We start from the raw sequence: 15450 nt of genomic DNA, 5'->3' as shown, positions 1-15450 counted from the left end.
TTCGTTAAATTGATTCCCAAGTATTTTTTTTTTGAGATTATTCTAAATGGAGTTTTCCTCATTTCCTTCTCAGAGGATTTGCCATGGATATATGGAAATGCCTTTGATTTAAAGGTGTTGATTTTATATCCTGCTACTTTGCTGAATTCATTTACTAGTTATAGAAGTTTTCTGGTAGAGCTTTTTGGGTCTTCTAGGTATAGAATCATATCATCAGAAAATAGTGCTAATTTAAGTTCTTCTTTTCCTATACATAACCCTTTAATTTCTTTTGTCTGTCTGATTGCTCTAGCCAGTGTTTCAAGAACTATGTTGAATAGAAGTGGTAAAAGAGAGCAATAGTAATAAAAATAGCATGGTATTGGCACCAAAACAAACTGGTAGACCAATGGTACAGAATAAAGGACACAGAGACTAATCCACAAAAGCACAATTATCTTATATTAGACAAAAGTGCCAAAACACGCACTGGAGAAAAGACAGCCTCTTCAACAAATGGTGCTGGGAAAACCGGATATCCATATGCAACAAAATGAAATTAAACCCATTTCTCTCACCATGCACAAAACTCAACTCAAAGTGAATCAAGGACCTAGGAATTAAACCAGAGACTCTGTGTCTAGTAGAAGAAAAAGTAGGCCCTAATCTTCATCATGTGGATTAGGCCCCAACTGCCTTAATAAGGCTCCTCTAGCGCAAGAAGTAAAACCAAGAATCAATAAATGGGATGGAATCAAACTACAAAGTTTCTTCTCAGCAAAAGAAATAATCTGTGAGGTGAACAGACAGCCTACATCCTGAAAGCAAATTTTTACCCCTCACACATCAGATAGAGCACTAATCTCTAGGGTATATAAAGTACTCAAAAAGCTAAGCACCAAAAAAATAAAATAAAATCACCCAATCAACAAATGGATCAAGGACCTGAACAGACACTTCTCAGAAGAGGATATACAATCAATCAACAAATATATGAAAAAATACTCATCATTTCTGGTAATCAGAGAAATGCAAATCAAAACTACTCTAAGATATCATCTCATTCCATAGCTAAACTGTGGAGCCAACCTAAATGCCCTTCAGTGGATGAATGGATTAAAAAAATGTGGCATACATACACAATGGAATTTCTCAGCAATAAAAGAGAATGAAATCATGGCATTTGCAGGTAAATGGATGGCGCTGGAGAAGATAATGCTAAGTGAAGTTAGCCAATCCCAAAAAAACATATGTGGAATATTTTCTCTGATATAAGGAGGCTGACTCATAGTGGGGTAAGGAGGGGGAGCATGAGAGGAATAGAAGAATTCTAGATAGGGCAGAGGGGTCGGAAGAAAAGGGAGGGGGCAGGGGATTAGCAAGAATGGTGGAATGTGATGGACATCATTATCCAAAGTACACGTATGAAGACACGAATTGGTGTCAACATACTTCATATACAGAGATATGAAAAATTGTGCTGTTTACATGTAATAAGAATTGTAATGCATTCTGCTGTCATTTATTTTTTTTAAAAAAAATCAATTAAAAAAAAAAAACCTAAATCCAGAGCTTTCAAACAACTAGAAGTCTGGAAGTGTAAGTTTGAGAAGATTATGGAAAAAGAATTTCCTCCGAAGTAAACAGAAAATGAAGAGAACTTAATGTCCTGAAAACTTAGTGAAGAAAGGTTTCAGGAAGAGAATGAACAAATGTTTCAAAGTGCTGAGAGGTCCAGGAAGATGAAGACTGAGAATCAATCATGTGATTTGATATACCAGAAGTTGCTGTTGATGGTAAAAGAAAGTTTTCTGGGAAGTGAAAGTAAAACATTCTGAGTTAAGTAGCCTGAAAGATGAAATCGATGAAAGATGAGGACACAGTAACACAACCATAGCAAACTAGCATTTTATTATAAAGCAAAACCAATAACTGTACTCTCAAGTAAGGGATCCCCACTCCTCAGAGATGGCATGTTTGCATGTTAATAACAGGGATCTATTAAAGAGGAAGGTTACAAAGAGACATGAGATAATTCAGAAAGCAAAGTCTTTAGTAGAAACAAGGGGCAGGACACAGTCACCAAACAGAGAGGCTGGCCTTAGATTGGAGTTGGGACAATGATGGAAACACACAATCTGGAAGCAATATGATAGAATATAAAATATCATGAATTCTACTGTTTTCTCAATAGGTAAACTGAGAGATTCTTTCACGCAATGATTTTTATATACCTTTAAAAGCAATCTTTGCAGGTAATATGATCTACTGAAAATACTATCAATCAGGCAGTAAATTCTAGATATGGATCTGCTAGTACTCTACATAAATATCACCAATTTTTTACTTAACTGAATTATTATATTCCAGTTGCTCAATTTTCCTTACCAAGTGATGTCCATGTAATTGCTGACCATTTTAACATTATTTAGAAAGAGCAATCAGTATAACAAAACCTATTGTTATATTCTGTGGGTAACTGCATAGGAATACTTAGAAACTGATATAGGCAGTATCTTGAGATTCTGAATAATGAAATTCATTTAGAAAAATAAGAAACCCAGAATAGCCAAAGCAATCCTTAGTAAAAAGAGTGAATCAGGAGGCATCACAATACCAGACCTTAAACTATACTACAGAGCTATAGTAACAAATATGGCATTGTACTGGCACCAAAATAGACATGCAGATCAATGATACAGAATAGAAGACACCCAGAACCCACATAAATACAGTTATTTCATACTAGACAAAGGCACCAAAAACATATATTGGAGAAAAGACACCCTCTTCAACAAATGGTGCTGGGAAAACTGGAAATCCATATGCAGCAAAATGAAACTAAAACCCTATCTCTCACCATGCACAAAACTCAACTCAAAGTAGATCAAGGAACCTAGGAATTAAACCAGAGTCCCTGTGCCTAACAGATGAAAAAGTAGGCCCCAATCTTCATCATGTCATATTAGGTCCTCACTTTCTTAACAAGACTTCTGAATTATAAGAAATAAAATCAAGAATCAATAAATGGGATGGATTCAAACTAAAAATCATCTTCTCAACAAAGGAAACAATCAATAATGTAAAGAGACAGCCACAGAGTAGGAGAAAATCTTTACCACATGCATATAAGATAGAGCACTAATTTCCAGGATATATAAAGAACTCAAAAAACTTAACACCAAAACAAACAAACAAACAACCCAATCAATAAATGGGCTAAAAAGCTGAACAGACACTTCTCAGAAGAAGATATATCAACAAATATGCAGGAAAAAAAATGTTCAGCATCTCTAGTAATGCAAATCATAACTACTCTAAGATTTTACCTTACTCCAGCCAGAATGGCAGTTATCAAGAATACAAACAATTAGTGTTGATGAGGATGTGGGAGAAAAGGTATATTCATACACTGCTGGTGGGGATGTAAACTGTTGCAACCACTATGGAAAGCAATTTGAAATTTCCTTAGAAAACTTGAAATGGAACCACCATTTGATCCAGTTATCCCACTCCTTGGTCTATACTCAAAGGACTTAAAATCAGCATACCATATGACACAGCCACATCAATGTTTACAGCAGCTCAATTCACAACAGCTAAACTGTGGAAGCAACCTAGATGACCTTCAACAGATGAATAAAGAAACTGTGGTATATATTCACAATGGAATATTACTCAGAATTAAAAAAGAATAAAAATTATGGCATTTGCAGGTAAATGGATGGAACTGGAGAATATCATGCTAAGTAAAGTAAGTCAATCCCAAAAGACTAAAGACCAAATATCCTCTCTGGTAAGTGGATGCTGATCCATAATGGGTGGGGGGCGGAGAAGGGATGAAGGAATTCTGGATTGGACAAAGGGAAGAAAGGATAAGGGAGAGGACTGAGGGTAGAAACATTATTACCTTAGTACATGTATGATTGCAGGAGTGGTGTGACTCTGCATAGTGTACATCCAGAGAAATGAAAACTTGTGCTCCATTTGTGTATAATGAATCAAAATGCATTGTCATGTATAACTAATTAGAACAAAATTTAAAAATAAAATAAAATTGAGAATTCTACATTAGAATTTCACAGAATCACAGACTGCTTAAGGTGGATGGGAACATATTTAAGGGTTCAACTCATGAATGTTACAGGCAGGTGGGATTAGAGATGTAGGCTGAACACCACCTATGCCACTTACATTGAGTAAAATTATTTAATCTCCACTAGACCTCCGTTTAAAAAAAATTTATTGGCGCATTCTAAGTATATGTAATACTAGAATTCATTATGATACAGTACAATGACAGCATAAATTATTCTGTTTCATTCATACCTCTCCTTTCCCTCCCCCTTGTTCCTCCCTCATCCTCTTCCTGTACTTACTATAGACTTTAGTTTCTGAGTAACAGTGCTAGCAAAATCTACCCATCCAGTTACAGGTTTCTGAAAATGCTCAGTAAATGTTAGTAATTATAATTGTTGGCAAAGATAACTTAGTTCAGCTTCCTTCTAGTACAAAGGAATCAAAATATTAGGAGAGGGGAATCTTCTCCAAGTTTACTGTCACAGAGCCCACATTATGGTTTGGATATGACATGTATCCCAAAAGCTTCTGTTAAAACAGAAATATTCAGAGGCAAAATGATTGGATTATGAGAGCTGTAATGGACGGAGTTGTAACTGTGGGAAGGTTGGACATAGCTGGAGGAGGTAGGTCACTGGGGACGTGTCCTGGAAGGGTTCATCTTCTCTGTGTGTTCCTCCTTACCCCCAGCTTCTTGATCTCACCATGAGCTAAACAGGTGAGATCCTACCTTGGGCCCTTCCCTCATGGGCTCACCTTGGCCCCAAAGCAATGGAGCTGGTCCTCTATGGACTGCAACCTTGAAAGTGAGCACCAGATAAACTTTTTCTCCTCTAAGTTGTTCTTGTCAGGTATTTTGGTCACAGTGATGCAAAAGCTGATTAAAACAACCCATTACTACAGAGTTGGAACAACATGCTAGGTTCATTTGATTTCTTCATTGTTTTTTCACAACACACCTTAGATAAAGTAAGCTGGAATAAGGTGTGGCATGCATATTTTACTACAGGGATGAAAAACTACAAAATTATTTGCATCATGGTACTCTCCAATTCTATATCTTCTCTGAAAGTAAACAGGAAAATAGCACTATCACACCTGGACCTTCAACCCATCATAGAATGTTATGAGGGGAGAAAAACTTAATTTTCAAGTGTATTCATAATTACTAATATTATGGAGAAAACAAAGACTTGAAATATGATCACTGCTATTATAAGTCACATAGATAATATATAGGGGGGAAAGTTTTCTTCTATTTTCTTCTGTATACCTACCAATTATAATTCATTATCTGCTGAGCTACAACTCAAGCTTTAAAGGTAATTAGCACAAAATGCCCCTTAAGCAGAGAAAGCATATGGGGAAGGGATAACACAACATAGCACCTCCTCATTAAAATCAATGTGTCTAAGAATATTAATAATAATCCTTATTTGTAATGGCTAATTTTTGAAAAAAAAGGAAGAACATGAGAAAGATACTATTTAATCATAGAATTTTATATATGAAAACAATATTCTGGAAATAAATGAAGAAATGTTTAAGACCAAGAGATTTGAAATGATTTGCTAAAGGTTATATCAAGCCCAGAAAAAGAAGCGTGGCTCCAAATTCCTTCATATAACAACATTTTTTTAATTTGTAGATGGACACAATGGCTTTATTTTACTTATTTATCTTTATGTGGTACTAAGGATTGAACCCAATGTTTCATATGTACAAGACAAGAATTCTACCACTGAGCCATGACCCCAGCCCAACACTTTTATACATTATTACCAAAATATATTTTCTGTGATTTTATGAAATATTAATAGAAATAAAAATCAGAGTTAACAAACTTATACATCTTACTTCTCATCTATCAATTAAAAGCAATAAATTTTACTCTATAAGTATATAATGATTTTAAAAAAATTTCAAATTACCTTATTTACATAATTAAGGATTATTGCTTCCATCATAAATGTCACTATGAAATTATGGAATTTTAACAAAATGTTTCTTTACAATATGGAATCAACACAAATCTTAAGTAAAAAATGATTGTGGAACTTACTTTACCCCAATTTCCATAGATGAGGTGCTCACCATTCCAAGCACTGCTCCCTCCTCTGGGTAAACTGTGGAATTACCAAAGGAATGGAATACCATCTGACTGAGTTATCTTTTAAAATCAGCACAAAAGGTGAATGCTTCCTTGTTCCCTGATTGAACAGGGTGGGGCACATATTAAGCACTACTTCCAGGAGAATTATGTAAAAAAGCAAAACAATGAATTCTTGAGAAATTTACATCTTGTTTGTGTTTTATGGTGCTAGTGACTGAATCTAGAACCTCACCCACGCAAGGCAAGTGCTCTACCACTGATACACCCTAGCCCTAGACTGATTATATAATCCAATCATGGAAGACAGGATTCTATTGTAATTTTCCCCACAATGTACAATTATTTCCTGATAAACAACTCTGATGATACTCAATTCTCCAACAAGAAATAAACACAATTTTAGAAAATAAATATATGGATCAGACACTTGTTCATGAATCTCCTAATGGTTTAATCTTGAAAGATATGACCATCAGATAAAACAATATTGGGCAACCCTACACAGACGTTAGGATATGCCCCTTACTACCATAAAAAAGATTTCCATGTATTACTGAATTGAAAGGGTTAACACTTATCAAAATCATAATCCTGCTAGAGAAGGGAAGGGGAGCAAGAAGAAGATAGGATGGGGGAGGGGGAGAAAGGAGAAAGGAGAGGAGAGGAAATGAATTTGTTTCATGAGATTTATTTTCCCAGATCATTTCACCTGAAATACCAGGCTTTTGTAACCACATTGTACCTACTCATATTTAATTTACTTGTAAGGCTTCCAAATCAACAAATTGGTCTATGAGAAAAAACTTGCACAAAACCAATGATCCTATGGAAAACAGTCATAAAGCCTAAAAGCCTCCTCATTTTACAAGGGAGGGGAAAACTACCATTAAGCTACTAGTTTACAATTATTCCTAGTGTTTTCTAGAGATAAAAATACTGAATCTTTTGTGATGCTCTGAAATTTTGTACTCACATCGCATGTGCTACATAGACAGTTTTAAGAGTACTTCAGAAGTAATTCAGGGACATTTTAAATAGCTGGTACATATGGCTTAGTTAGGAGAAAACAAAAAAGTGCATAAGAATCCATCTCTAAATATAGTGGTCATGACAAAAATAAGGTTTGATTTTTGTTCCTTGTCAGTCAATGAAGAAATAATGTAAAAAACACTTGAAAACTATAGAAGAAAAAGTCCAGGTCAATATTCCAGAGGCCCCAAATAGCACAGAAGAAAGCCCCTCCCAGAAATAAAGCTTGGAAATATATATGACCAATTGTTTAAAAAGTTAGTTCTACATATGTTTAGAAAAAAGGCCAGACAACCCCAGATTATATCATTTTCCTGATTATAACTCTTCAGTATTCCCTATTAACTAACAGCTCCACCCTGAAGCATTATGCTTTTGCCAGCACACCTAAATTTTCCTTGTTCATACCAACTCACAATGTTTTCAATATCAACTAAAATCAAACTGTCTTTTGACCATATCTGCTATCATACTTACGAGATTAATCTCTACTGATCAGTTTTTATGTTGGACTTCCACATTAGAGAGAATCTTTTATAAAGATTAAGATGATATCTAATTCTCACATATCCAATGCCTAATTTTATGTTGCCCCAAATTCATATCTTGAAGCTCTAACCCCTAATGTGACTATATTTGGAGATAGGGTCATTATAGAGATAATGAGATCATACAGTAGTTATCTACAAGTCAGGAAGACAGACTCATCAGAATCCAATCCAGAAAGCACCTTCACCTTGAACTTCTAGTCCAAAACAGTGAGAAAGTAAGTCTGTGCTATACTTTTTATGGCAGCCTAAGTGGTCTAGGGCAAAGGCCAAGAAAGTATTTTGCTAAGTGAAGTGTTATTCAAAGCTAGTCTTTAAAAAAACCCAAGTTAGGAAATTGTCTTCAATTATCACCACATAGTTTTGGAACATCATGCCTTCAGGTTGAATAAGTATGCAATTATACCTGTAAAACTTGGTCTTTAAAGTATAAGCAACAGCAGAACATTTTGACATGGCCACCTTGAAATATGGGATATTCTGAGGAGGTTACTTTCAATTAGCTATGTCAGAATGACCCCATTAGAATGCAAAATCAATTTTTCATTAGCAAGAATAATATACAGAGATAACACTAACTCTTACTCATTTAAGGAGTGTTCCTGTATCAAAATAGTCAATCCAAATATTATGTTACTAAATGCTCCTAAAACCTATTGCCAGTCTTTTTTTATGATCATCTTCCCCTTACTCTGTCTCTCCCCTTTTTATCCTTCTCCCCTTCTTTCTTCATTAGTAAGAGCAATGCAGAAGTTACAAGTCCAGGAAAATTGTAGTAAACAGTATAAATACAGGTCTGTCACAGGAATCTGAAAAAAAGATTTAACCCATACTATATATAAATAGGAAACTATTGTTTATCTTTGGAAGAATGAAGCTAATTGATAAATCTCAATGTTTAGAAGCCTTAGAAAATTCCAATGAAGAAACAAATCATATCCTTATCCAGTTAGAATGAAACACAGAACTCTAAGGGAAGGTACATCAAAAACAGAAGTATTTTGGTTCCATTTCTTAGCTATCCTCATATATTATACTAGTGAACCGAGATCAGTGAAGTAATTTTCTTAAGTTCACAGACCTAGTAAGTTTCCAAATTGTGATATCAACAAAACAAAAAAGTATCTCCAATGCCCAAGTTCTTTGCACTAAAACATGGCTTTTGCAATTAATATTAAAGGAAGACATAAATTATTGAATCAGATAATCCAATGACACCAACTTGTCAAATGAAGACCTTCCTGAGCAAGAATGAAAGTGAAACACTACAAAAAAGAGACGGAATGCTTTTCAAGTATTCGTAATTTCATTCCAAAAAGAAAATTGCACTGTCACATTAAGGGACAATGTTAAGAAGAGAGAATCAGTGTAAATATTATACTTCAGTAAAAAAAAACAGTAGTTAGCCAAGAGAAAGAGGTGAAAAAAATATTTTTTTAAAAAACTTTGTTGCTGTGGCAATTGTGTGATACACATCTATTTCCACAAATCAGTTATAACATGTAATATAACGGTAACTGGGCAATTTGTTTTTTATAAAAGGATATCTCAGAACTACTCAACTTAGTTGATTTTTCTTCCAAAGAAAAACAAATAAATGAAAGTGAATAAAAATGAACAAACAGATTTTGGTCTAATATACTTATTCTTATTCTTTTCTGTATTTGGAGATGGGAAAGTTAGTATAATAAATGTCCTGCATATGACTCTAATATGCTTAATTCTGAATAACAGAGATTTAAGCTAGTGAAATCTGGTCTTTGGTCTTCAAAACTATTTTCAAATCAGAGGGAAAAAAGTCCTTTAAATATCTTTTTTTGGTCTCAAAGTGAAGGAGAAAGGGAGGGTAGGAAAAAGAAATCCCCAAAATACAAACAGAAATAAGATAAGGAAAAAGAAACATTAGCGAGCCTCATCCAGCTGTGCCTTAATAAGTTTTCTTGATGTGAATTTATTTTCCTTGGGCTAGATGCTTTCACTTCAAATGATCAGATGAACTCTGTAAAATTTGAAAAGCCACAACAAATGTCAAAATGAAAACGAGAACTATGCTTTTTCTGCTTATCAGTTATCATAAGAAGACAAAATTCTCTAAGTCAAGGAAGCATACGAGGATCTTCTATAGAATGTCCATTGTAATGTCACATTTGTCCAGGTCCACAAGTTTAACTATGAAACACAGACCTTTTATACATCAATGTGAACAGTGTAAATTTACCTTCAAAAGGTACCTTCTCCATCCTAACCAACCATACATAATCAACACCCTTAGTGACAAAGTAAGTACCTAACAAAGCTTGTTTATACAAATATTTTAGAAACTCAATGAAGTTCTTAGTAGTAACTATCTTATAAAAATAGGCTTCAAATTGTGGTTGAGATCTAGATATAAAAGGACACTTGAAATGTCTTCAGGTCATCAGAATGAGATTCCACAGATGCTATTCTATAATCAAAAGTGTTACATAAATTTAAAACTAAAAACATACACAATTTACTATGCTTTTTACTTGGCCAGAATAATGTCTAGAAATGAAAAGAGACAAAAATGGTGCTGATGACTTTCAAAGAATCATTTTTTTAAAAAAAAAAAAAGCAACCACAAATTTATATTCAAGTTTACATTAACATTAATTAATGTTCTTTAATTTGAGAACATTCTTTTGAAAAGTTAAATATGGTGTATAAAAACAGTCACAAAGCAGTAGTTATTTACTCTTTTTCAAAACGGGGCCATATATTGCAGATTTATAGGAAACAGTCAATTTGTATCAAAGGTTTTGAATTCCTCAAAATAGTTTGATAGTTGACAAAGGCAACAGGAAAAATTTTAGCCTTTTTCTCTGTGCTCATTATGATCTCTTCAAAGAGCCTAAAAACTGGTCAAGTGTGGGGAGGTTAACTGGACTAACTATTATCAAACCAATAATTCCCTTAATAAAGGGTTTTGGGTTTTTTTTTTTTACTGTAATTAGATACAGCTAGTGGTGGTGGTGAAATAGCTAAAATATCTCTAAGAACCTGCAATGACATCATGTTTTAATGTCCATATCCTGATCTCTGATAGGACTGACAATAATTGAGAAAATAAGGATACAATTTCTATCTTTGAAGAAGTGTGCTATGAGAGGCAACTGACTTGTGGAGAAGATCTTATGTGCCAAGGGTTAACATATGCTACACAAATGCTACCTTAAATATTTTTCCCAATAACTCAAGATTTAGGTACCAATAGTCCCATATTATAGATGAAAAATTTAAGTTCAGATAGTTTAAGAAATTTTTTCATAGTCATATACTTAGCAAATGAGATGGATTTTAATCCAAGTCTGGATGATTCTAAAGTAAATGCTATTTTCTTCCTAAGCATTTTTTTTTTGAGCCAAGTCAAATACCTACAGTTGCTTTGTAGCTGTTTTTCATATCTCTTGGCTCCAAAGTGCCCTCATCATTTTGTTCTTTGATGTGATGCAGAGGGAAAAGAGGTTTGGAATCTGTGAACTTATTTGGCACATAACCTGTTCAACGTGACCCTACTGTTTAAGTAGTCTCACCTTTAGGTTTCTCATTTGGTGAGGGAAAATAACTGTCAGGTATAAATAACATGGTGACAATAGGAAGGTAGCCCCAAAAGACCTAAAAATGAGTGAAACAAGGCTATACCCTAAAATCAAATCACTAAAACTAATATAAGATGGACAACATCAGAAATATTTAACTATATCTATTTAATGTGTTATAGTTTGAATCAGGAGTTTCTCCCAAGTCTTCATACATTAAAGGCTTGGTTGCCAGCCTGTTTGCTCTTTGGAGGTAGTAGAAACTTTAGGAGTTGGCACTTCCCTTAGTGGGAAGAAGTTAGATCATTAGGGGTGTACTCTTGCAGGGATGTCAGTCCCTGTTGCTCTTCCTGGCTGCCATAAAGTGAGTAGCCGCCTCCTCCATACACTCCTACCACCATGACATAGTGTAGTACAGCTCCAATTGATGAGGTCAAGCTCCAACGGACTGAAGCCTCTGAGAACATAAGCCCAAATGAAACTTTTCTCCCTTAAGTTGACTTTCTCAAGTATTTTGACATAGCAACAGAAAGCTAACATAAGTGTTTTAATTATTCAATCTATCATGTGCTAGAGGGTGTAACTCAGTAGTAAGCACTTGCATAGCATTTGTGAGGCCCTAGATTTGATCCCCAGCAATTATGAGGGGTGGGAGGCTATCATATCATAACTGTTTTGGTCAATAAGAAATGATCTGATAACTTTTTAATATTCCACCTCATATATAACCTTTCTGAGGCTCTGTTTATCTCATGTGCAAACCTGGTAGAATGTAGCTGTTTTTCATGGGTTTGTTGAGATCATTACACGAACTGGGACACAGAACTGCTGTAACTGCACTATGTCAGGATCCATGAGGTTAAGAAGCTGTGGTTCACCATTAGGAAAATATACAGTAAAACTCACAAATATCTCCTAAAAATCCACCATTTGGCTTCTCCAGTCTTCTTTTACACCTCCAATTACTACTTATATAAAGGTAATGCCTAACTACCTTATTGCAAAGGAAGGCAGTTAGAAGCTAACCTACAGGATCACAATATGTGGAAGTGCTTCAAGAAGTGAGAAGTCAATGCAGACCACATCTGGCAGGATGTTAGCTTTGTATTTTCCCTGTGAAACAGAGACCCTCTCTTCTTTAAACTGCTCCCTGGACACCTGGCCCTTTATTCTGAATGAACACTGGACCATCAGCAGCACCACTCTGCATCTGTGCACTTATCACCTCAGCAGCTGTGAGAGGCATTTGGATAAGAGCCACAAAACTGGAACAACAAATCTCTTGCTGAGAGCCCCTTCTGAGTTTACAGTCCCTGAAATTGTTCTTCCATAATGACAGGAATAGGGCCACAGGGAGTTCTAAAAATGGGATTAGAAGTACCTGCAATCTTTCAAAAGCTCGTGACCCATCGGCCCCTCTGGATTCTAGCAGGATCTGCACTTAGAAATCATGACTCATTAAGTTCTCAGCAGAGTCAAAGGCCTAAGACACAAGAAGGCTAATTTGAAAAGCATACGTATTAGAGCTTTGCAAAACAATCATGTGTCAACAGACAACTAACACAGACTGACTAAAGTCAGCCAGTCTTTTCCTTTAAAACAGAATTAAAATATCATGCATGGTAATAAAGTCATCATAGAAACTATGTCCTTTCCTGGTTTAGGGTTATTTAAGTAACTTTGTCTTAAAACCTCTTCCTGGTTCAACAATCACATTGTATAAATTATTTAACTTCACTTATGGTAACTTTATATTCATTACCTCATTTAATCCCCCAATAGTGCTATGCAATAAGTACTATTATTCCCTTCATTTTAGAAGTGAGAAAACTTAGGGTTTCAATAACTTGTGCAAGAATTCAAAGTTAGACCATCTGTTCCAGAGTCATTTCTCTTTACCACTCTACTCTGCTGCCATCAACAAAATAATTCAACTGAACTACTGCGCTACTTCACTAATTCAGCTCATATGACTCTGGCATTGGCATTTTTTAAAAGGCTAGCTGAAATTAACTTTTCAGAAATCAAACAAGGCTGGACTTGTTAAGATGTTAGAAAGGTTTAGATATTAAAGAGATAAAACTACCTCAAGCATCTTCCAACATTTCAAAGTACTGATACTTAAAGCAACTATCATGCTAACATATAGCTCTCTGCTAGTTAATATGTTGTTTGCTTCCTCTGATTACTCTCAAAATAAATATCAACAGAATTATGAGCTTTTGAGTATCTTGAAAGGCCTTGGAATCTGTCTCATCTAAACTCCCAGTGAGGGCAGAAATTCTCTGCCTTAGTAAGAATGGCAACTAAAAGTGGAGTGTGCTCAGCATTATTTCCCTCAAGAGGGGAGTTCATCCCATTTCTCAACAGTTTTGTCACGAAGTTCCTCCATTAGCCAACTTTGATCATCACATGTAGTACATTTTCTCTCATAAATCCTAATCTTGAGTAATCACTGATTTTGCTGTGTATCTGTAGCTGTAAAATACTCTGGATTACCCCTACCCCTGCTTCTGTGAAAACACTATCTAAAAAAATAGCCCTCTGACCCTCAGCTTTTCTGCAGGCTAAATGGAATATCATCCTTTAGATCAAGGAGGCACATCCACTATGAGTAGTGAAAAGACCTAACAGAGATGACCCTGTGGAGTTATGCGAATGAAAAAGCTCATGTATTGTTTGATCCAAATGAGTGTAATATCTAGAAGTATGAAAGATTAGTAATGTAATTTACTTAGTACAGGTACTATAGAGTCCATGTTTGATAAAACTATTATTATATCTATACTTTCTTTCTTACATGGTAGCTTTGTAACATGAATAAAACATTTAGGGGATGTGCTAGGTCAAACAAAACACAAAGGCGCTGTACATGCCAGAGGGCCTTAAGTTTAGAGTTCTCATTCTTGGCCAATCAACCATATAACTTCTCTGGGAAGAGATTTTATGAAAGGAATTTGACCTTTGTAAGACAAAAACAGAGGAGATCCAGAGCACAAAATAATTTGTCCAAAAGGAAATGTTCTCAGAAGAATAAAAGGTTTCCAGGTTAGAACACCCACGGCAACATCATAAGACAAAGGCAACCATAGGTGGGACTAAAAGTGCTATGATGATTTATTCCTATATAAAAAGGATGCTCCATCATTCAGTTAAGAGGGGTAAAAAAAAAAAAGAGAAAGAGAGAAAGGGGGGAGAGATTCCATCAAAATAGAAAAATGGAGGGAACTGAGGGGAAAAGAAAAGGAACAGAATAAGAGAAGAATAGCAGAATGAATCTGACCTTAACTTTCCTATGTACATACATGACTATACCACAATGAAACTCAGGGAAGAGAAAGGGGAAATACTAGGGACTGAATTAAAGCAAATTGTATTCCATGATTTTACAACTATATCAAAATGAATCCTAATATTATGGATAACTAAAAAGAACCAATAAACATTGAAGAAGAAAAAAAGCCACTCTGAACTATCAAGCATAACAAGTCTGGAGATCTAAGCTGACAGCAAAAAGGAAGAAAGAGATTAAAAACTTTTATCTCCTTGAGGACTAAGACAACCTGTTTGTCCTTGATAAATATCATGCTAATCAGAAACAAAGTGCCAAGTTTTCCTCAAATCTGACCTTCAGACAGTAAAGACATTCTTCTCTACCCCTTTAGAAGAATAACACATGTTGGCTCAGTTTTCAAACTGGGAAAAAAAAATGGTACAAATACCATTTTTTCAAACATAAATACCATTACAATTATGCTAATACAAAATGACATTGCTAAATACCCTGCTGGCCTTCCACTGATTCATGAGTGAGTGACAAAAATTTGTTTAGGTATTTAGAATGACTTAACTATGAATTATGACCATTATTTTTTAAATTGTAGATGGACTTTTATTTTATTTATTATTTACATGTGGTATTGAGAATTGAACCCAGTACTCACATGTGCTAGGCAAGCACTCTACAACTGAGCCACGACCTCACCCACGATTATATTTATTCTACATTTACTCACAGATTTAATTTCAGGGTACCTCCTAAGCAGTGGTTCCTAATCTTAAATCATAGCAAAGTCCACATTTAACAAGTACAAGTGCTAGTATTCAGAAGCCTTTATAGTATGGGAGCAGAAGGGAAAGA

At 35.0% G+C, this 15450-nt stretch overlaps 1 protein-coding gene across 1 annotated transcript in view; it reads right to left on the bottom strand.

Moving 5' to 3' along the window:
• Ddx10 (DEAD-box helicase 10) overlaps positions 1–15450 on the bottom strand; it is a 285891-nt gene that overhangs the window by 61128 nt on the left and 209313 nt on the right. The gene's annotated exons all lie outside the window — the stretch shown is intronic.

Source organism: Ictidomys tridecemlineatus, chromosome 4 (genome assembly GCF_052094955.1).
Source record: "Ictidomys tridecemlineatus isolate mIctTri1 chromosome 4, mIctTri1.hap1, whole genome shotgun sequence".
NCBI lineage: Eukaryota > Metazoa > Chordata > Mammalia > Rodentia > Sciuridae > Ictidomys > Ictidomys tridecemlineatus.
Note: the sequence above shows the minus strand (reverse complement) of the source record. Positions and strands in the feature narration are given on the sequence as shown.